Here is a 24,915-nt window from a genome sequence, read left to right as displayed (position 1 = left end):
TTTTTGTTAGTGACACATAATAATAGACAGAAGCCTAATAAAAAGAGTAGCACAGTTTTACACAAGTTAAATGGTAAAGAAATACATAAATGCTACAATAAATAACAGCCCCATCTAATATCTGCTAGACTTGACCCTTTACTTTGAAAAAAGATTTTAAGTTTGTTGTAAGTTGAAAAAAAATTTTAAGTTGGAAGAGTTGTTGCTTGGAAATTATTGTGACAAAGTGAATTTTTTTGCCCTTCTTTCTTCTGATACTGATACATGTTGGTGCAGCTCTTATCACCTATTGGAATATTATGACATCCAATTTGTGGGTTGGAGTGGCCTGAGAGCCCGAATAGGGAAAAAGTGGCAGGAAGAAGAGTGAAAAAAGGGAATTGAACCATTGAGATGATTTTAGAAAGAAGTTGGAAACATCAGATAATGAAGATTTAGATGAACTCAGTCTCCCAAATCCAAAAAAAAAAATAAGAAAGAGAAGCTAAATGGTGGCATAAAAGAAGGCCTAGATCAATTTTCAAGTGAATTTTCAGGTTCACCCAGGCCTGAGAAGGGAAACAGGAAAGACCTCTCAATTGCTGAAGGAAGAAAATGGGAAAACTTCAAAGAGCAGATCATCTCTTAGCAACTCTAGCAACTCCCAAACAACAAAATACAGTAAGCTGGAGGAGGACCTAACACCTGAGCAGAAAGAAGGTGCCTTCTCCTGATTCCCAATCTCTGAAGAAACTATAAAACTTCTCAAAACTCGAGGAGTAACTTACTTGTTTCCCATCCAAGTGAAGACATTTAGTCCTCTTTATGAAGGGAAAGATTTAATTGCTCAGGCAGAGATGGGAATGGAGAAGACATTTTCCTTTGCTATCCCTTTGATTGAGAAACTCCAAAGAGATCAAGAAGAAGTGAAAAAAAAAAACCAAAACAAAACAAACCCCAGCCTCCAAAGGTGCTTGTTCTGGCTCCAACAAGGGAACTGGCAAACCAAGTAGCCAAAGACTCCCAAGGTATAACTTGGAAACTTAGCTTGATGTGTTTTTATGGAGGGACACCATATAAAGGCCAAATTAATCACATTAGGGATATGGACATCTTAGTTGGGACACCTGGTTGTTTCAAAGACCATCTACAGAGTGGCCATTTGGATCTCTCTAAGTTGCATCAATGTGTGCTTGATGAAGTGGACCAAATGTTAGATATGAGTTTTGCTGACCAAGTGGAGGACATTATCCATGGATCTCACAAAACAGGTTCTGAAGACAATCTTCAGACCTTCCTGTTTGCTGCAACTTGCCCACAGTGGGTATATAAAGTTGCAAAAAAAAATACATGAAAACCAAGTATGAAGAAATTGATGAAAATGACCCAAAAGACTACAACCACTGTGGAACATTTGACTCTCCAGTGCCAATGATCTCAGAGGGGAGCAGTGATTGGTGATGCCATTCAGGTATACAGTGGCAATGATGGGAGAGCCATCATCTTTTGTGAGACAAAGAAAAATGTAGTGGAAATGGCTTTGAATCCTCACATAAAACAGAATGCTCAGTGTTTGCACGGTGATATTGCACAGTCCCAAAGAGAAATCACATTGAAAGGCTTCAGAGAAAGCAGTTTCAATGTTTTGGTGGCAACTAATGTGGCTGCTCGTGGATTGGATATTCTCGTGATTCAGAGTTCACCTCCACAGGATGTTGAATCCTATATCCATCGTTCCCCAAAGCACAGGGAGAACTGGACGAACAGGGATTTGCATATGTTTTTAGCAGCCAAATGAAAGAGGCCAGCTGAAATACATGGAGGGAAAAGTGGGAATTACTTTTGAACACGTAGGTGTTCCATTGACAACAGGTTTAGTTAAGTCCTGGAGCATGGATGCTATCAGGTCCCTGGTTTCAGTTTCTTCTGTTGCTGTTGAATTTTTCCGGCCATCAGCTGAAAGACTGATAGAGGAGAAGGGGGCAGTGGATGCCTTGGCAGCAGCATTAGTGCACATTTCAGGTGCTTCCTCTTTCGAACTTCTATTCTTGATCAACTCTGATAAGGGGCCATGACTCTACAAAGCCCAGAGACATCAGCACCGCACGGAAGGAACTCAGCAGGAAACCGAGTAGCGACACCATGTCCCAAATTGTCCGGATATGCCTCCTAAAGGGGAAAATTAGGTATATGCTTTGATATTCCAACGAGTGAATAAGAGCTAATGCAGGCAGAGTGGAATGATTCAGATTGGATATCATCTGTGCCAGATGCATTACCAGAATTAGAAGAAAAATATGGTGGAAGGAGATCCTCTAGCACCAGAAAGAGAGGTGGCCGGTCAGGTGGTCGTCTTGGAGGAGGATGATCAGGTGGCTGGTAGGTGGCCAGCAGGGGTGGTGGTGGGTCACAGAATCGACAAGATAACAGGAGGTATGGAGGAGGAAACAGATCAAGAAGTCGGGGCAAGAAATGAAGTTCTGACAGTTAATTCTTCTGTTATAAACTAGTTAATTGATCAAATCATGTGTATCATTCACCACAAATTGGGTCTCCATAGTTGAAAGGTGTGTCTATTTGCAAAAGTACTTTGCACATATTTTTCAAAAATAACATTACAACCATTCATGTGAAAACAAATCTACACATTCAGTTATATCTTTGAATTAAAAAAAAAACACTTTTGTCTCTTTTCACTAAAACAAAACAAAAAACCAAATTGATATTAAGACAGAAGGTAAGGGTTTAAAAAAGAGAAAGAAAAAAGACAGAACAAATGGAGATCAATTCAAAAGATTCAGTACCTATGGGATGGAACTGAACAGACTGAATGTTATAGGAATTTAGAGAAGGAAAAATCCTGAGCATCGTTGATTTAGAGCTGTAAGGGATTTACAAAATCACAGAATTTGGTCTGGTGGAATGTATCTTAGTGGTCTTCTAGTTTATCTGGTTAATTCTCCTCATTTTATAGATGAAGAAATCAAAGGTAGAAAAGTGAAGCAAATTGCCCAAACTCAGAGAGGTAGTAGTTGGATTCCAAATCAGTTCCTTTGCTATTCAAATTCAGATGTTTTCCTACTCAAAGAATGAATAAAACACTTATTAAGTGCTTACTATATACAGAAACCTGTGCTAAGCATAGAGTATGGACAGAAAAATGAGATAAATTCTGCTATAAAGAAGCTTTGAGTCTAACGGGTGAGATAAGATATGTGGAAGGTTTCAGCATCAAGACACAGTAAGTTTCTGAGGCAGAAGTTGAACTCAGGTCTCCCTGACTCCAGGCCTAATACTCTATTTACTGTATCAAGGCCCAGTGTACTAACCACTGTACCACCTAGCTGCCCCAAGGAGTATACAAGCCAGAGTCCAGAACCTAAGTATTTCTTTTCCTAGTCTCAAAACCTAATACTCATTAGGTATTTATAAGAGAATTTAAGAAAAATTGAGTGAATAACTGCTTTGTAACTGCCTTGTAAGGATGTTCAGCCTCCCAATCATTATTGCATTTCTAAGTTAGAATTATAGGGAATATAAATTCTGTTTTCTGCAAAGCTGAAGATAAATCAGGCATGTTTTATGTCACGTAAATTGACAAGATTAAGCGTCTCGTGGTCATCACATTTCTGACTATGGAGGGATCATTAACAAGCAAACATCTGGTCCTTATTCCTGATGAATTTCTTCTTTTATATCCCTTGACAAGGAGAGTGGAAGGGGTCATTGAATCTGAGCACAGATGAGTCACATTAGAGTGACCCAAGCCCTCTGACTCCAGTAGTCGCTGCTAATGAAGCATCCAGCATAATTGATTATTTCATATTGAAAGCAAGATCAGTAATGTTAGTTCTTAGCTATTTCTTAAGCTCAGAAGCAAGGAAAAAAACCAAAACAAACAAATCCAAAACAACAATAAAGCTATGCTTATGTGTGTGATCCTTCAGATGTTGACACCAAAACTGGATAAAACTCTTTCGGGCTTGAGTGGGTATGGATTTAAAAAAAAGAGAAAATGATTTATTATTGAATCCTGACACGAAGCTGTTGATAAGCAAGAAGGAAAGAAAAGTGAGTAGGGAGGAGATCTTTAACACCCACAAAGCTTTGGACTCAATGAGGCATACTCATGGAAGCCCTATATCGAAATGTTGGAGACATTATCCTGATGGAGTGCAGTGCGCCTGGTCACAGGGAACACTTCAGTGACTTGTTGAATGACCTGTCAGGAAGGACAAGTCAAGCATTCGGGTAAACTCCTGCCTGTTCTGCTACTTCCACCCTCGGGTGCACAAAAGCAAGCCTGCTAAGGGTTCACACACTCCTTGGATCATTTGGGAGCATCTCCTCTCTTGTCAGGCATTGTGTTTCACTTGGAGTTCAGAAAGCATGACAAAGGGGCTCATTCTTTCCTGTGAGCTTATGGTCCTCAAGGTCTCAAGGCAGAGGATGCTTCTCTGCACACCCTTTCAGTTTCACCCTAGGACAAGTCTATAATTAGATCCAAGATGAAATTGCCGCCCTGAAGCTGGAAGTTCTATTATTTCTTTCTTCTTCTGAGATGTGCAGATAAATTTAAATTTATTTATTTAAATAGTATATTGGACCAGACCTCTGAGGTCTATTCTGCTTCTAGGATTTTGTCATCTTCGGTAGGTGCATAGTCAGCAATTAGTGAGCACCTCCTATGTACAAGGTTCTAAGAATCACTCCATTGTCTGTCCTTCAATATTCTTGTAAATATATATAAATCTATAGAGAACCCATAAGGCAATGACATTTGAGAAACCATATGGAGAGAGATCAGTACTCTGTTCAGATGGAAAAAGTATTTTCTTCCTGATTCCCTTCCTATATATACTGTGAGAATTAAAATTAATATACAATAACTCAAATATTATATTTATAAGATTTATTAAAATAACTAAAATAAAAACTAGAGTTAAAAAGGAGCTATCTAACTCAAACCATGGTTGCAAGAGAGGAGAAAGAGGAAGGAGTTACAGAAACTTATAAACAATAATATAAATATGCATGTAAAGAAAGGGGAAAGGATTTTGAAAATACAAAAGGAATTCTGGGGAACGTAGTCCTGGGGTCCAAGATTTTCCCACTATACAATACCCATAGGAGGATGCCTCTATAATATTTAGGCATAAGAGGGGTCAGGATTTAGATTTGGAAAGAACATTGGTTCCAGGGAACCTGGGTTCAAATCCTGCCTCTTACATTTATTTCCTAGGTAACTTATATGGACAAATCATTTAACCTCTCTGTGTTTCAATTTTGAAATCTTTAAAATTATGAGTTGGACTAGATAGGCTCTGAGGTTTTGTTCCTTCTCTGTATCTGTGATCTTGGGACTTCAGTAGGATCTGATTTCAAGAGATGAGGGATTACAATGTATTTGGATTTCCTTTTTAATAAAAAGCAAGACTACCAAACTGAGAACCAGCCACCATACTGTAGCATAAAGAGAATACACATCAGAGAATCATAGCACTAGCAGAGAACATCTAGTTAAAGCTACTGATTTTGCAGTTAAGGACATTGACACTGAGCAAAGTGAAATGATTTGTCCAAGATCATATACTAATATGCAGAAGAGCCAGGGCATAAACTAAGAGCTGCTAATTTCATTTCCGTTATTCTTTTTACAATACCATATCACCTGAGTATATTTCTTTTCTAGTTATTGCTGATATCTACAAGCTCTTTGGCCATTTAAAATAATTTATTAATTTTTTTGGTTTTATACTTTTCCTTCACCTCTAAATATAAACTATCTCTTCATCCCCTGACAGTTATTCTTGGTAGGAAAGAATAAAAAAGAGTGTAGAAAGTATAACAAACCAAACTAAAAAACACATCAACTTTGCCTAAAAGCACATGCAGTATTCCACATCTGTTATTCCCTCACCTCTGCAACAAAGAGGGAGAAATACACATTCTCTTCACTTCTTCAGTGCCAAATTTGGTTGTTATCATTGAATACTATTTAATTTCATTTTTGTTGTTCTTTTCATTGACATTATCTTAGTCATATATTAATATATATGTATTTTCATATATATTTTCTGGTTCTGCTTTCTTCACTTTGTATCAATTCATCTAAATTTTCCCATTTTTTTGCCTTCAAGTGAAGTCACTAAGTATGCATTATCTCTCACATTCCTTATTTTTTGTAGTGCAATAATATTCCATCACACACTTGTATTTCTAATTTTTTGTTTTTTGGACATGTAAAGAATTGTTTGCATGATGTCACTCCCATTAGAACATGAGCTCTGTGAGGACAGAGATTGTGCTTTTGGCTTTATTTATATCTATCCCTAATGCTTGGCAAAAGTACTTCAATCATCTTACACACTTAATAAGTGCTTGTGGACTGACTAACTGGTGTAAAAATTAAAATTAAATCTAAAATAATGTAGAATGTTATATTTTTGGAGATTTATTAATGATCATTAGGAATAAAAGAATAAAAAAGTAAAAAAAAAAGACCATGTGTCCATGTCTAATCAGCCACTTCAAAACCCCAATGCTTACTATCCTTGCCTTCAAGCTCAAGAAAGCCTGAGCAGGACCACCCACTGAATATTTATTCTCTGTCTACAGGAAGTACAAAATGATAGGAAGTCAGTGGGTTCCAGGGAAATGTAGTTCTTCTTCAACGTATATTGTAATTGATTGATGAATTAGTTCTTTGGGTCATAAATTTAAAGCTGGTGTGGAACTTAAAGATAATCCAGTTTAACTGTCTCATTTTACAGATGAGGAAAGTGAAGCCAAAAGAGGTTAAATAACTTGTTTGTGGTCACAAAGGTTCTGCTAGTGGCACAGTCAAAATTTGAACATAGGTCCTCTGACTGGATCAAGGACTCTTTCTACTATTATCTTACTTGATAAGTCTTAGGGAGTTACCTGAGCCATCTAGGGGTTAAATAACCTGCTTAGGGACATGTAGTAGTAAGGGTCAGAGATATGACTGTGTGTGTGTGGCATTTGAGGAGGAGCCAATGTAAGTTGAGATAGGCTCATTACAAGATTTATGAAAAAAAGGTGACATTCTTTGGTCATAGTAACTCTTGACAATCATTGACTAAGTCACAAAGAAAGGTAATGTTCAGTATTAATAAAAGGAATTTTCAAACTATTAAAGTTACAGATCCTTGAAATATATTCAATAGATACCCAATTACCTTAATTTATAACAGACTCAATTCAGTTCCCTAGACATTTATTAAATGCAGAGACTTGACCTTAGTTGAGAATTTCAAAATTCAAACTCACTCCAGACTACATATCTGTTTGTAATTTTATTTTTGTTCTTTTGTTCTTTCTATAAGTTTGTGTGTGTGGTTTAGGGTAAAGACTTAAGCACCAGGATTACTGGTCCCTGGGTTCTATAATAGATATAAAACAGATATGGGAGCATTATATGGCCAGAATGATAAGTGAAGATCACTGAGTTTTCTTCAGATTTGCTGGAGGAAGTCAAGAGAGATATAAAACGTACACAGAAAATAGAATGTGACTCATCTCTCAGTAACTCAACCTCTACCTACCCAAAACAAAAATCTTTCTTTAATGGCTGAGAATGTCACATATCCACAATTTAAACTAGTTTCAAATGTCTCTGGGACTTTTGAAGCCTTCCAAAAAGTATCAGCTATACAAACAAAACAAGATTTCAAATAAAGGAAATAATTTTTGGTAATTTTTTTTTTAAAGCAACATCAAGAAAGACAGAAACACAGGTTTTAGTCAAATTCTATAATTATTCATGACTTCTTCACTCTAAATTTAGTGACCATAAGGAACAGGGTAAAAATGGACATTTGCAAACCTTGGTGACTGGTAGCATGTTTTTTATTAGCAGGAACCAAGAAATGAGGGGAAAAGATGAGGAGCCAGAAAAAGAAACAGGCTACATGAGTTCCAAAGAAAGGGATTTAGCCTCTTTTCTATCATTTCTACATTAAGTTCAGAGAAGATGTGTGGAAAGAGAGGCAATGCTTTAATACTAATTTGCTTGACTCTCTCTGCCCCTGTATATCTTTAAAAAAATTAACCTTTAAATATTTTTTCAATTACAGGTAGAAACAATTTTTAACAAATGTTTTCTGACATCTTGTGATTCATTTTCTCCCCCCTCCCACCTCATTCCCTCTACCTCTTTGAGGTAGTAAATAGTCTTATATAGGCTATATAAATGCTTTCAACAAATACACATTTCCATATTCCTCATGCCCTGACAGAAAATACATATCACATATATAAGAAACAAAAATTATGAAGAAAATAAAGGGGGAAAGTGTGCTTTGATTTGAGACTCCAATATTTCCTTCTTTGGTTGTGGATAGTATTTTTTTATCATGTTTATTTTGGAACCATGTTTTGTTGATAATAACTTAGTCATTCACATTTGATCATCATATGATTTTTTTGCTACTATGTACACTGTTCTTTTGGTTCTACTCATTTCACTTTGCATCAGTTCATGTAAATCTCTCCAGATTTGTCTGAACTCATCCAGTTCATCATTTCTTATTTTCTTACAGTACAATAGTACTACATTACAACCACACACCACAGCTTATGCAGACATTCTACAATTGATGGATACTCCCTCAGTTTCTAATTCTTTCCCATTACAAAAAGAACTTTTAAAATATTGTATAAATAGGCCTTTCTTCTATCTGATATCTTTGTTATACAGACACCAAACTGGTAATGTTGGGTCAAAAGTTATGCATAGCTTCATGGTCATTTGGGCATGGTTCCAGGTTGTTCTCCAGATCAATTTACAGTTTCACTAACAATGTATCAGTGCCCCAATTTTTCCACATCCCCATAAATATTTAGCATTTTCCTTTTTGGTGATGTTAGCTAATATGAGAGGGGTGAGGTAGTATCTTAGAGTTGTTTTACTTATATTTCTCTAAACCATAGCGATTTGGAGGATTTTCATAGATAGTTTTAATTTCTTCTTCATAGAACTTTCTGTTCATATCTTTAGACCATTCACCAATTAGGGAATGTTTTGTATTCTTATAAATTTGCCTCAGTTCTCTATATTTTTGAGAAATCAAGCCTTTGTCAGAGAGACATTTGATAATAATAATTTGTTGTTTCCTTTCTAAAACCAATTGCATTGATTTTGTTTGTAGAAAACCTTTTTAGTTTAATGTAATCAATTTTTCATTATGTTTTCTAGGTCTTTAGTCATAAATTCTTACCTTACCTATGTCTTTAAAAATTTTTTTAAGAAATATTTTTCCATGTTTATATATTTAATTTTTCCCCTCCCCTCTTCCCTCCACCTCCTGAATCCAATCAGCACTTCCACTGGGTTTATCCATAAGTCTTACTGGTAAACTTTTCTGTGTTTCTCTAATTTGTTTATGGGATCATCCTTTATTTCTAGATCCAACATTCATTTTGACTTTATCTTGTGCAGTGTGTGATGTTGATCTGTGCCTAGTTTCTGTCATATTGTTTTCTAGTTTTCCTACTAGTTTTCGTCAAATAGTGAATTCTTCTCCAAATAGCTTGGATTTTTGGGTTTATCAAACACTAATCTACTATGGTCTTTATCTATTGGATGTTGATTACTTAACCTATTCTATGGATCCTTTACTTTATATCTTAGTCAGTACCAGATTATTTTGATGATTAATATTTTATAGTATAGTTTGAAATCTGGTATGGCTAGGTCTCATTCCTTCACATTTTAAAAATTAATTCACTTTGTATTGTAGGTCTTTAGTTTTTCCTGATGTCATTATTGTTATTATGTGTTATATTGTTGCAAATTTTTCTAATTCTAGGAAATAACTTTTAGGTAGTTTGGTATGCCACTGAATAGGTAATTATTTTAGGTATGATTGTCATTTTTATTATATTGGTCTAGGCATATACAGGAGTATTTAATATTTTTCAAATTTCTTATGTCTGACTTTATTTTTAATTTTATTCATGTAGTTGCTGAATTTGTTTTTGTAATTATACCCCCAAGTATTTTGCTCCTATGCTAAAGTTCTTAAAATTGTTTCTGTTAATTTTTTTTTTTGCTTAGTTCTCTGGGATTCCCAATGTATTCTATCATATATCTGCAAAGAGCTAAAATTTTGTTTCCTCATTCCTCATTCTAATTCCTTCAATTTCTTTTGCTGCTCTTATTGCTATAATTAGCATTTGTAGTACAATATTAAATAATAGTGGTGATAATTGGCTTCCTTGCTTCATCCCTGATCCTATTGGGAGAGTTTTTAGCTTTTTCCCATTGTTAGATTTAAAATGGTTGAAGGCCTTATACTGTAACAGTTAAAAGAGTGATGTTGTAAACTGTAGTGAGTTAAAATGGTGGAAGATATAAATTGTGATATATATAAGAGAGGGTGAGTAAATTTGACCACAGAAAATATGTTTCACTACAGTGTCTTGGTTTTTAAATCAAATATAAGGTGGTCGCCAGGGAAATATTCCCAATTATTCAAATACCCAAGTCAACTGGGTTTTATAGAGATTTTAATTAATACAAATATGGAATTAAAGAAAAGAGAGAAAGAGAGAAAAAGGAAATAAGTATGAAGGGCCTTAAGCCAACATGGCCTAGACCTGAGTCTTAAGAGAGAGAGATCAGTCAGTCAGTCTTTTAACACTCACCACAAGGTCTGTCTAAGCAAGGATTCTAGTGACACCAGGCCAGCTCCATCTCAGCTGACTTCACCAGAGAGAGCTCTAGCCAGAGTCCTCCTTAAAGAGCCTTCCAGCCAGAGACTGTTCCAAAGGGCCTCTCTCCAGAGCCTCCAGAGGGACAGAGTCCCCTCAGAGGAGCTCCAGTGAGACCTCTTTAGAGATTGTCCTCCAAGAGCTTCCCTTTTCCAGAGTCTCCCTCAAGAGATTCTTCCCAAGCGATCCCCATCAGAGATCCTCCAAAAGGATTCCCTCTCAAGAGATTCTGCTTTTTCTTATATAGGGTTTTTTCTTCTATGTCACCTCCCCTAAGTCCTTACATCTACCAATCACTGTAGATGTTTTCCAAAGTACTGCCCATCTGAATTCCTGCTAAGTCGACTAATCTCCTCAGTAAGTCTGAACCAGTGAAAACACAGCTGAGTCAACTAATCTCATTAAGAGAAAACTTGCCCGACCCTTTTAGGTACCTAGCATCTCATTGAATCAATTCTAAAAAACAGGCATGGTTCAAAGAACTCCTTGCCTTATTATAAGCATGGGTCCAAGTACTTTCATTGTTTAGCAAGGAGTTTTCTCCCCAAAAGCAGTCTTAAGTACAAGTGGAGTAGAGGTCCTCCCATTTCTGATCCTGGCAAGTTCTCACATCAAAATGGGGAATGTTTCCCAGTAGGGAATTTGTTCCAATGGAGGATTCCTCAATGTGGAAATTTTTAACATTCACAAGTCTGAGAAATTTCAAGATTTACACCATTATAGATAATGCTTTCTGATGGTTTTAAATAGATGCTTTTTATTTAAATGTTTTCTATTTTTTATAAGGAATATTTTGTCAAAGGTATTTTCTTTATCTATGAAGATAATAACATGGTTTCTATTGATTTTGATATTGATACAGCCAATTATAATGATAATTTTTAAAATAATAAACCATCCCTGCATTTCTGGAATAAAAGCCATTTGGTTATAATATAGGATTCTTGTGATATAATGCTGTAATCTCCTTGTTAGTATTTCATTTAAAAATTTTGCTTTGATATTCCTTAGGAGAGAGTGGTCTATAGTTTTCTATCTCTGTTTTAGCTCTTCCTAGTTTAGATATGAGTACAATATTTCTGTCATAAAAGTGATTTGGAAGAATTCTTTCTCCTATTTTTCCAAATAGTTTACATAGTACTGGGGTTAATTGTTCTCTGAATGTTTGGTAGCATTCAAATATTTTGTAATCCATGTGGCTCTAGGGCCTTTTTCTTAAGGAATTCTTTGATAGTTGATTCTATTTCATTTTCTGTGATGAGGTAATTTAAGTATTCAATTTCTTCCTTTAATAATATGGGCAGTTCATATTTTTGTAAATTTTCATCTCTTTCATTGAGATTGACAGTTTTATTGGCACACAGTTGGGCAAAAGAACACCCAATAATTGCTTTAATTTCTTCTTCATTGATTGTGATTTTACTTTTTTCATTTTGATACTGATAATCTGGTTTTCTTCTTTTATAAAATAAAATTAAGCAATGGTTTGTCTGTTTAATTTTAATAAAACTAGTTACTTATATTATTTATTAGCTGAATAGTCTTACTTTCAATTTTATTAATTTCTCCTCTGCTGTTCATGATTTTCAATTTTGTGATTAATTTATATTTCTTAATTTGTTTTTTTCTAGTTTTAAAAAACTGTATGCCTAATTCATTCATTTGCTTTTTTATTATTTTATTGATATAAACAATTAGAATTATAAAATTTCCCCCAAGTACAGCTTTGGATGCATCCTATACATATTGATATGTTGTCTCCTTTGTTGTCATTTTTCTTTAATGAAATTCTTGATTGTTTCTCTGATTTGTTCTTTGACCCATTCATTCTTTTGGATAAGATTATTTAGTTTCCAATTAATTTTTAGTCTTTATGATGCCCTTTATTTACTATAATCATTATAGAATTATGGTCTAAAGAGAATACATTTTATATTTTCTGCTTTTCTACATTTGGTTGTGAGGTTTGTATGCCCTGCTATATTTTTTGTTTGTTTGTATAGGTGTCATATATTGCTGTGAAACAGTTATTTTCCTTCCTATTCCCATTCAGTTTTTTCCAGCTATCTATTGTCTAATTTTTCTAAATTTCTATTTACTGTTAAAACTTTACTATTCTTTATTTTTTTGGTTTGGTGCATCTACTTCTTAGGGGGAAAGGTTGAGGTTTCCTCACAAGTACAGTTTTATGTCTATTTCAGTTATGGCTAACCTTTTGTAACTTTTTAGGGACCCTTTGCCATGCCACCCCCCCGCCCCCAGACTGTGTACCTGTGCCCTGCTACCACCCCCTGACTGCATGTAGTGCTCTACCCACCCCTGGGCTGGGGTGGGGTCAGGATGCATTATAAATTCCATCTGTGAATTAGCAACTACCGGGTCAATACTACAGTGAAAATTTCTTGCATCAGATGAGATTGAGGATTAATGGAAAAAGAGAGTGAAAGCATCAAACATTACTTGTCAGACATGAATAAATAGATAATATATTAATAAATTCATAGTCAGTTGGCCATTTAGTATTTAATTGCACCTACTGTGCACTAGAGACTGAAGTCAATCCTGGAGATACAAAGAAAGTCAAGTCATTCACAGTCTATTGGAGGAAACAACATGCAAACAGCTATATATAAATGAAATATGTAGAGAATAAATTGCATATAATTAATATTTATCAAGCATCTCTTACATACCTTCTTCATAGTTCTATTCTGACATCTCACTAGAGTGCGCGATTGACCCTGGCTTCTTGGAAACTATGTCAAACTTTGGCAGGTTCAGTTAGAGTGCAAAGGTTTCAGGGACAAGGCCAGACAATGGACTGTACATCTGTTGTCTTCTAAATGACCTAGCTAAATTTGGAGAGTTGGCTCATCATCAGGCTGACCAGAAGCTGTTGAATTCTCTGGTAACAAAACTTTTGAAGTTTATCTATTGAGTCTTGGAGTGATCACAAACTGCATTGTTGGACAGAAAACACACAAACTGATAAAAGCCAAAAATTTTGAAGTATTGAAGAATTATGTATCTAGCTGTTACATTGTTAGACCCTTTAGAGTTTACATAAGGAGAAAATATGATCATTTCCAAAAAGATTTCCTAAACTAGTTGTTATAAAAAGACAGATTTCTGGAGAAATTCCTGAACCAGTCGGGTTTTTTTTTTAAACATAACTTATCAATAAGAAAGCATTTATTAAGTGCCTACCAGGTGCCAGACACTGTTTCAGAATAATTGAGACACAAATAAAAAAGAAGAAAAAAATCCCTGCCTTCTGGGAGGAAGGGGGGAGAGATGCGTCGGATTTAATTAGAATCCTCAAGGATTCTATGGTGAAGGCAAAACATACATTAACAGAATTATGAAGAATTTGTATTTATATGAGATCTGGTCTCAGCCCCGTCCCAGCTGTTTTTATCCTGGGAAATAGCTAAGAGTTAAGTTTTCTGACTCCATGCACCTCATTTCTTGTTCTTTCCCTAGGCAATTCAGAGAATATTTTCATTTTAGTGATCCAGGCTATTGTACCTTCTTGCCTCTGAGGGACGGATAAATTTCTTTTTCGAGTCATACCAAATCTTTGTCTCAATTCTCTATAAATCTGAGCTTGGAGTACCTTGGGGTGTTGGCTCAGAGTGTATATCTTATTGCACATTTGCACCCCCAGCCTACTCATTAAGTAAAGCAGAACAAAGACTGAACCCCTTTTCTCTGTTGGCATTTGTTTTTTTCCCATAAGTGCCATCTCAATATGGTGGTGTTACTCTTTGAGAAAACCTCCTTCCCCTTTTGTACTTAAAGGAGACACCAGGTGATTTTGGTTAGAAGGGCAGTAGTAGTTGGGAGATGAGGAAATTATTTCTATTATAAAATATGGTGTTTGAAATGAGTTTGAAATTCACTAGAGATTCTGAGAAGCAGAGATACCTGATATGGAGGATGACCAGAGCAAACTCAGCGATGGGATGTGAAGTATAACATATGAAGAATAGTCACACATTGCCAGAGATAGCTTAGTGTTTGGGAAGTGCCAAAAGAAAGTGTGAGAGAAGTTCTAATTTCTCAAATACATATATAAATGAGTTGAATATATAAGAACATAAGTCATTCCCCAATTGATAAATGGTCAAAGTATATGAACATTTAGTTTTAAAAAAAGTAATTAAAGCTCTCTATGGTCATGCAAAAATGCTCTCTAAGTCACTACTAATTATAGAAATGTAAATTAAAACAACTCTGAGGTGCCACCCCACCCCTATCAAATTGACTATTATGACAGAAAAGGAAAATAAAAAATTTGGAGGAGATATGGGAAAGCTGGATTTGTTGGGGGGAGTTGTGACCTGACTCAGTCATTCAGGGGAGCAATTTGTACCTATGACTAAAGGGCTTTAAAACAGTACATATCCTTTTACTCAGCAATATCATTATTAGGTTTGTATTTCAAAGAGATTTTTTTTAAATGGAATGACCTATCTGTACAAAAATATTTAAAGTAGCTCTTTTTAGGGGGGCAAAATGAGGGAATACCCATCAATTGGGAAATGGCTGAGTTAATTATAGTATGTGATTGTGATGCAATACAATTGTGTTGTAAGAAATGACAAGCTAGGGGATCTTAGAAAAAACCTAGAAAGACTTACACTAACTAAAGCAGAGTGAAATAATAAGAACTAGGAGAACATCGTACAGTGATAGGAATATTTTACAATGAACAACTGTGAATAATAGCTATTCTCAGTAACACAATTGATCCAAAACTATGCTAAAGGACTCGTGATACAAAATACCTTCAACTTCCAGAGAAAAACAACTGAGTCTGAATGCAGACAAAAGCAAATTTTTTTTAATTAAAATTTTTTTTTCTATTTGAAATAATTCCCTTCACAAAAGGATTAATATGGTAACATGTTTTATATGTTTGCACATATAAAACCTATATGTAATTTCTTATTATCTCAAGAGGGGTGGGGAGTTAGGGGAGTGGAGAGAATTTGAGACTCAATATTCTTTGAAAAATGTTGCAAACTCTTTTTACATATAATTGGGGGGAAGATATAAGTAAATTAAAAAAAGTAAAAATAGGTGGGGAGAAGTATTAAGCTGCAGGTCTATAGAGCCAGTTCGTTGACTACACTGTTGTCTGCCTGCGAAATCTGGATGGTCATTGCCATACTAGAAAAACAAACCACTTCCATTTGAAATGTCTTGGGAAGATTGTAAAGATTACCTGGCAGGATAAGGTACCAGAAACCGAGGTCCACTCTTGAGATGATCTGCCAAGCATTTAAGCTGCCAACCATCTAACTCTAATGGACTGGCCACCTGAATGTCAAGTGCATGTTTACCTAAAATACTATTTTATGGATAACTTGCACAAGGTAAGGTCTAACATAATGGCCAGAAAAAGTAGTACAAGGACACTCTCAGTTTCTCTCTGAATAACTTTAGAATTGATTGTGAGATGGGAGCTGCTGGCACAGGACCACCTAACTAGAATTTTACCATCAAAGGAGGCACTGTACGCCATGAGCAAAGCAGAATTGCAGTAGTAGAAAGGAAACATGAGTTGCACAGATCCAGTCACATCTCTTTCCCAAATGTTCTAACAGACAACTTATGCCCAATCTGTGTTAGAACCCTTCAAACTCAGACGAATCAGTCATAGCTGAACACACTGTACCGTATCCCCAACATTGGGATGTCATTGATCATCTTCAAAAACAAAGTTGAACAACATAAAAAAGTCAGAAATTCAGGATAATTAACTCTAGTAGAACATGTGACTCAATCAATTAATCAACAACCCTTTGTTAATCCCTCACTTTGTGACAGATATGCTATGTGATATGATGCAAAAAAAAAAAAAAGGAACAATTTCTGGTCCTAAAGAAAATGCATTCAATTGGGGGGCATGTGCCTATGGAAGTATATATACAAAAAATAGAAAGGTGATATGTATAACTTGGCATGGGCAAGCAGATGAGGAGAAGCCTCTTAAATAGTAAAATATTCTTGGTCTAAATCTTTTTTTTTTTTTAACCTTTATGTTCTGTCTTAGATTTGATGCTAAATATTGATTATAGAGTAGAAGAGCAGTAAGGGCTAGGCAATTGGGATTAAGTGACTTGTCCAAGGTTATGCTGGTAAGGTGTCTGAGACCAGTTGGAAACCCAGGACTTCCTGACTCCAGACCTGGCATTCTATCCATTGTGCTACCTCCCTGTCCTTATTGAAAGAAATCTAGGGACCCTAAGTCATTATTGTGGAGAAGGGATTGGGGATGCAGTCACTATACAGACATGAAATGGGAGATAGAATGTCATGTGTGAGGAACAGTAAATTGGTCATCATAATGGGAATAGAAAGTGTGTGGAAAGGAGTGAAATGTAATACGGTAGAGAAAGTGGGTTGCAGCCTGGTTGTAAAGGGCTTTAAAGTCCCAAAAGAAGGATTACCTTTAATCCTAGAGGTAATAGAGAACTTTTTTAGTTTATTGATAGAGGTACTAATATGATTAGTCTTAAGTATTAAGATATTTATTTATTTATGTAGAGGATAGAATCATGGAAAGAAGGAATCAAGGAAAGAAGAGATGGATTGAAGAAGGAAGAGAGTAACAAAGGGAGAGAGGGAGGAAGAAAATGGGCATTTGTTAACCATCTAATCTGTGTCAGGCATCAAGCTAATCACTTTACAATTTTAAATTCTTTTGATTCTCACAACAACCTTGGGAGGTGGGTGTGATTATTATCTCCATTTTAAAATTGAGGATACTGAGGCAGACAGAGGTTAAGTGGCTTGCATGGTGTCACACAGTTACTAAGCATTTGAGGTGGATAAGTTTCCTGATTTCCATTTTAGTGTTCTATCTCCTGTACCACCTAATTGGCACAGAGAGAGACTTGAAGCAGGGATATAATGTAGGAAACCATTTTAATAGTTTACATAAAAGTTGATGAGGGCTTAAACTAGGATGATGGTCATTTGAATGGCAAGAAGACAGCATATTCAATAGGTATGAAGGTAGAAATGGAAATATTTGCTAATTGATGGATAAATGAATCAAGTGAGAGTGAAGCACAGAGGATGGCATTGAGGTGGAGAGACTAGATAATTTGACAATAGAAACTGGGAAAGCTAGAAGTGGAGTGAGTTTTGGGGAAAGGATATTGAGTAATATTTTGGACACATTGAATTGAGTAAGATGTCATGAGGTTTGAAATATTCCATAGAAAAAGATTGATTTGAGGCTAACATTCCTGGCTAGATATGTAGATTTTGATAGGTGATAATTAAAGCTACGTAAGATAATGAGGTTGTCAAGTGAAAGGATATAGAGAGAAGAATGTAAAGATAATCTTGAGGGCATCCATTTAGTGGTTAGTAGTGGTAGTCTCTCGGTGATCGAGAATGACTATTGTCTTTGTGCAGTTTCATCTACAGTGTACCCTCATGTGGCTTTGGAGTCCAAAGGCTGAGGCGCAGAGTTTGTGGCACATGGGGCATGGGATGCCAGTTGTTACGGGAAGTGCGGTTGTGGCCTGGTGTCGGCGTTCACTCGCAGCGGCAAGATGTCAACGTCGCTCATCTTCAAAGGTGGCGGCGGCATGGTGAATGTGGGTTCACCAGCTGCTTCTGACAGAGGCAAGCAGGTTCTAGTTGCTTTGGTGTAATGCCAGCCCACTTCAAGTTGGACTTTAGCTGATCCTTGAATCTTTTCTTTGGTCGACCTTGTTTCCTGAGTCCAGCTGACAGGTCACCATAGAATACCTGTCTTGGTATTCGCTGTGGGTCCATGCGGATGACGTGTCCAGACCATCGTAGCTGGGTGTTGAGGACCAGGACTTCGATGCTGGTGGAGTTGGCTCTGTCGAGGACTTCCTGATTGGTGATTTGGTCCTGCCATCGGATCCTCATGATTGACTGGAGGGAGCATTGGTGGAATTGCTCCAGCTGCTTCATGTGCTTCTGGTACAGTGTCCATGTCTCACAACCGTACAGGAGCGAGCTGAGCACCACTGCGTTATACACTTTGAGCTTCGTCGCAGTGCTTACACCTCTGTGTTGGAGGACTTTGAAGCACAGCCGCCCAAGTGCCTGGCTGGCCTTTTGGATCCTGGCATTAATCTCGTGGTCTAGGGACCTGTTGTTGGCGATGGTGCTGCCCAGGTACTTGAAAGTGTTGACGTTAGAAAGTTGCGTGCTGTCAATTGTAATGCACGGCTGGTTCGTTGGCCTCCCTGGTGTAGGTTGGAACAACACCTCTGTTTTGCTGAGGCTGATAGTCAGGCCAAACAGTTTTGTTGCGGTGGAGAACCTGTCCACAATGGTTTGGAGATGATTTTCTTGGTGGGCCATGAGAGCACAGTCATCTGCGAAGAGAGCTTCCAGGACGAGTCTCTCTGTTGTCTTTGTTTTTGCAGTCAGGTGGCAAAGGTTGAATAGTGAGCCATCCAGTCGGTATTTGATGTAGACGCCCAGGTCTAGATCCATCACAGCATGTCGTAATACTTGGGTGGAAAATAGGTTGAATAGTACCGGAGCGAGGACACAGCCTTGTTTCACGCCATTGGAGATGTTGAAGTGATTGGAAGTCTCTCCATCAGATAGGACTTCCCCTGTCATGTCGACATGAAAGAGTTGGATCAGTTTAACGAATTTTGCTGGGCAACCGAGATTGCTGAGGATCACCCACAAGGAGTCCCTGTTCACTGTGTCGAATGCCTTTGTCAGGTCTATGAAGACAATGTAGAGACTCAGGTTCTGCTCAAGGCATTTTTCCTGCATTTGCCTCACCGTGAAGACCATGTCGATGGTGCTGCGATCTGGTCGGAAGCCACATTGTGATTCAGGCAGGTTCTGGTCTGAAACAGATGACAGGAGTCTGTTGAGTATAACACGGGCAAGGATCTTTCCGGCAGTGGAGAGTAGTGAGATGCCTCTGTAGTTGTCACAGGCTGCTCGTGAGCCTTTGTTCTTGTATAGGGCTATAATGGAGGCATCTCTGAGTTCTGGGGGCATGTCTTCCTCTTCCCATATGCTGGTCAGTACTATGTGGAATGCCTGGAGTGCCTTTCCATTTAAGGCCTTGTACACCTCGGTTGGGATCCCGTCTTTACCGGGTTCCTTGCCTACACTCATTTGTTTAATGGCTTTTTGGATTTCCTCTATTGAAGGAGGGACGTTAAGTTGTTCATTGGTACGGTTTTGGGGGATCTGGTCAAGGGCACTTTGGTCGACTGAAGAGGGTTGGTTGAGAAGCTGACTGAAGTGTTCTTCCCACCTGTTGCTGATGCCTTTTTTATCTTTTATGAGAGTGTCACCTTCAGAGGATAGCAAGGGAGTGGTGGTGGGTTTTAATGGCCCATAGACAGTCTTGAGGGCACTGAAAAATTGTTTGTAGTTTTTCATATCAGCAAACTGCTGGATTTCTTCTGCCTTTTTTTCCCACCATCAGTCTTGCATCTTCCTGATCTCATGCTGCGCCGTGGCTTGGAGAGACTTGAATCTGTCCTTTTTAGGAGCAGAGTTTGGGTTATTTTGCCACTCCATAAAGGCTTTGTTCTTCTTGATCAATAGGTCTTCAATAGCAGTGTTGTTCTCGTCGAACCAGTCCTGGTGGTTGTGTTGTTTTGGGCCTAGGACTGCCTTTGATGTTTCCTTCACTGCATCTCTGAACTGGTTCCATTTCTTGGTTGAGCTTCCAGTGAGTGGTCCCTTGGCAGACAGCTTGTTGTCCAGGCAGGACTGGAATGTTTGCAAATAAGATGGATCTCTAAGACAACTCGTGTTTTAAAATGTGCGGACTGTCTGGGCGCATTTTGGATGGTGAGGCGCAATGCTCATTTGAAGAGTTGTTCTAACCAATCGGTGGTCTGTCCAGCATTCAGCTCCTCTCATGGCTCTGGTGATATTTACATCATGGATGTCTCGCCGGCATACAATGATGTAGTCAATGAGATGCCACTGTTTTGATCGTGGGTGCATCCACGTTGTTTTATATTTGTTCGTCATTCTGAACACAGTGTTCGTGATGGTAAGTTCGAACTCTGAGCATTTGCTGAGTAGCAGTAGGCCGTTGTTGTTCATTTTGCCCACGCCGTGTTTGCTGAGCACTCCTTTCCATCTTTCATGGTCCTGGCCAACGCGGGCATTGAAGTCTCCCAGTAGTATCAGCTTGTCATTGGTGGGCACTGAGTGCAGGACGACACTCAGGTCAGAGTAGAACTGCTCGATGGTCTCCTCTGTGCTGGTCAGTGTTGGGGCATATGCGCTGATGATTGTGGCATACTGGTCTTTGCTGAGAGGCAAACAGATCTTCATGAGCCTCTCGCTGATGCCCATAGGCAAGTCTGGCAGCTGTTTGAGCAAACTGGTCTTGATGGCCAGGCCAACACTGTGGATTCTGTCTTCATTTGAGGCTCTACCTTTCCAGAAGAAGGTATATCCAGTGGTGGGTTCGCTGAGTGATCCCTCTTCTGGAAAGCATGTTTTGCTTAAGGCTGCGATGTCGATGTTATATCACGCCAGTTGTTTACCGATTAGACCTGTTCTTCTTTCAGGTCTTGGGGTATTCTCTCTATCAAGTAGTGTCCTGATGTTCCATGCTCCTAGTTGGAGTTTCTTTGTATTTTTTCTTTGAGTTCGACTGCTTAAAGGGGATGGCCCGCCAGCCGTGGTGTGCTGACTGGGTGTTTGTAGGGCAGGCAATGTTTGGGACACCTTTTCTAGTCCCCTCCCTTGATTAGGGTGAGCAGTGCTGTCCTAGAGAGGGCTGCTCATTCGCCCAGGATGCTGCCGAACGTCCCTGCTGCCCACAGGGCCGAGCGACCACTGGTCCGTGGGCCGCCTATGTGCAGGGTCGTGACTACAACTGCCAGTGGTCACCTCCACCTGTTGTGTCGTCACTCCCCCATTGCCGCAGGTCTTGAAGAGGGTGGACGGGGTTAGGATAGATGAGTGTGCACAAAGATACTTGTGCGTGAAAGAGATTTAAGTGGAAAAGCCGATGCACAGAGACAGTCCCACTCTCTTGGCGTTGGAAGCCTGGGTCCAGTGGCACGAAAAAAGTTGTTACGTCTGGAGACTTCCTCAGCTGCATTGGATGGCCGTGTTGTCCTTTGTGCTCCAACACGCCCTAAGCACTCCACAGTGCTTTGCTGCATCGCCATCTCAGTCGTTGAACCTTCTTGTTGGTTTCTTCCACCTGTTCAGCAGAAGCAGTCTTCACATGCTGGGTGAGCAAAGCCCTGGTTCACCAGGGGTCGATGACCCGATGGCTACCCTCACATGGTTTAGCCAGCCTGTCGAAGCCGTTGCCCGGGGTTATGACATAGGTAATGGTCTAGCAAAGGAGACTAAGAAGGAATGGCCATGTAGATAGGAGAAGGGCTAAGAGTGAGAAGTGTGAGAATCTAAATGAGGCATATCATCTTGGAGAAGTTGATCAACAGCATTAAAATTTGAGGATAGGTCAAAAAGGGAGGTAATTGAGAAAAGGCCATTTAAAAGGCAATGAGGCCTTTGGGTACTTTGGAAAGAATTAAGATGAATGACAATGTTGTAAGCTGTGTTGCAAAGAGTTGAGGAGTGAGAGAAGAGGAAGTAGTTCCCCATCCCTGGGAATTTTTCCTGAGAGATAGAGGAAAACTAAAGGATGATTGTCCATGGGAATGATAGACTTTAGTGAATATATTTAAAGTGGGAGAAATTTGGGCATATTTCTATGTAGCAAGAAAGGAACTATTACATAGGGAGAAACTGAAGATTAGGTGGGGATTGAGGTGACAATGTTCTGGAGAAGTTGATAAAGATGGTATCAAGGACACATATAGAGGTTGGCCTTGGCAAAGAGAAGAAGCAATGTTCATTGCTTCCTGTGGAGTAAAGGAGGAGAAAAATTGGGTTGATGGTGAGAATCATTCAATTGTTATTGTATCTCAATATACTGATAAATTCTAAATTTCTTCTATGCATGATCATGTCATGGTTGTTGTTCCTTGCTACTCTGACCCTATGCCAGCAGATGGAAAGCCCTGGTGTTTTTTCCAAGCTAGAAAATCCTTGTGCATGACATGATGATGGATTATATGTCTGTTGTCTGAGAACCAGCCTAGCTAATTTTTGAGAGGCTTGTCACTAGGTTTGCTGCTGGATAATGAATTTTTTCAGACACAGAAGCTCATGATGACCAGATTGGGGGAAAAGAAATGGGTGACCCATAGCAATGAAATTACAGTTACTACAAATATTCAAGTAAGAGACAAAGTTAAATTGTGAGCTATACAAAATTATGTGGAATGAATCCCCCATGCACCCCCCAAAAGGAGAAATCTGTATGGTGGATTTGTGACTTCATTAAAATGCAATGCATAAAAAATCATTTATCAAGCTCTTGCTATGCACAAAATATAGCACTTAGCACCAAGGATGCAAACAAAAAAGCAAGACAATTTCTTTTTTTGGTAGCTCATCTTCTAAGAAGGGGACACAATACATATATAGCAAGGGGTTTTGGCTACAAGTTAGATGAAAAGCCTCCATAGTCTTCAGGATTCCACAGGAAACCAAGTGATAATGCATCTTCTTTAATGTTATTTACATGAATAAAAACACATTAGTTTCTGATGTTGGTAGTGCCAAGGACTTTGGTAATGAGAACTTTGCTTTCAGGGTCTTATATTATCTATAGACACTACAGCACCTTCAGAAGAAATGGCTTGATTACAACTTCACATGGGTTGCTTTCCTGGATTATAGTCAAAGGGATCTGACTGGGATAGAGTTGTGATGATATAGGAGTTTTGTTATTATTTTCATATGTACTGCATGTGTATGTGTATTTCTAAATATAAAGGAGGAGAGAAGTATGCAACAAGATATATTAGGAAGGGCAGAACTATACATCTACAGGTAATAAATAGATTCACAAATATAAATATAAATTTGTAAATACCTATAATGAACCATACATATACTTTGCAAATATTTGTATATATGCATATATTCCCAAACATAATATATATGCATATTTATAAAATATAGATCACAAACCAACCAACTCTATTTATACATTTTCTCTAAATTTTCCACAGGCAGTGCCACCCAATGAACAGTCTTCCTCTCATTCCTTTGACATCACAAAAATGAATGAACAATGAAAAATAAGAGCTATTCATCAGTTACTTGATAGGAAAAATTAATAGTAGCTATCCTTTGCTTTGAAATGTGTAAAAGTATCTTACAGAGATTATATCATTTGAGCCTCACAAAACCTCTAAGAGGTCTGAGAAAGCTTCAAAGGGGAAACTCCCATCTTCCCACCTCCTGCATTTGCCAAAGACAAAAAACAGGTTCCTCGTAGAGATTGGTTTGATGTTAATGAATGCCAGACTTCCAGTTGTTTCATATTCTTGATTGAGCTGGACAGCTGAATAGCGACTTCACAAGTGGTTTTTCTTCACAATAAAATCACTTCTAGGCTACAATAATTTATTCTGATGAAGGAAGGGAAATGTTTATAGCCTATAGCAATTTAATACTGTATTGGAGCCATACAATGCCTTGACCAAAAGGGTGGGCAAGCACAGATAAATATAAACCTGAGCCTTCCTTAGAAAACTAAGAGTGAACAAAATCTGGTGAGAATCTTCCTTGGCTCTCCCTTCCCCCTCTTCATATATTAGGCTTATTTTTGCTTCTTTTTATGTTTCACCCATCCTCTTCATGTCTCCTTGCAAAGACCCTTGACTGTCTCTGATCTTGGCTCTGATTTATTAGCTCATTGCCTTCTCATTAATTATCCAGGATCATCTTGTGGTGTTTGGCTTCCCATTTTCCTTGACTATAGGTACCCTGACAATGACTTTCCTTCCTCTACCACCTTTAATTCTTTCTCACTGCTGAGGTCCAGATGCTAAAGGACAACTACTTACCTGGCTACTAGTTGATATAACTATTCATTATGAAACTTTCATTTCAAGGCTATATTATGAGGAAAAGGATTAAAAGTAGTTTAGAGAGAGTTGATTTGCTATAGATTTCTGCAGTTCCTACTAAACACTTTGGGTTATAGTAGTTTGATAGCCATTTGGAGAGCCTTTCATTATAGGATCATAGAGTTTAACCTGGAAAAGACCATAGAGTTCATTCAGTTGAACCTTGTAATAATTGAGTCACAGAGATGTGAAATGGCAT

The 24,915-nt window shown here is 37.9% G+C and overlaps 1 pseudogene; it reads left to right on the top strand.

Moving 5' to 3' along the window:
- LOC100033017 (ATP-dependent RNA helicase DDX50-like) overlaps window positions 1-2,347 on the top strand; it is a 48,178-nt pseudogene extending 45,831 nt beyond the window's left edge.
- The last annotated feature ends 22,568 nt before the right edge of the window (window positions 2,348-24,915 follow it).

The sequence above is a fragment of the Monodelphis domestica genome, chromosome 2 (assembly GCF_027887165.1).
Source record: "Monodelphis domestica isolate mMonDom1 chromosome 2, mMonDom1.pri, whole genome shotgun sequence".
NCBI classification, from domain to species: Eukaryota; Metazoa; Chordata; class Mammalia; order Didelphimorphia; family Didelphidae; genus Monodelphis; species Monodelphis domestica.
This window is presented reverse-complemented; position numbering and strand designations above follow the sequence as displayed.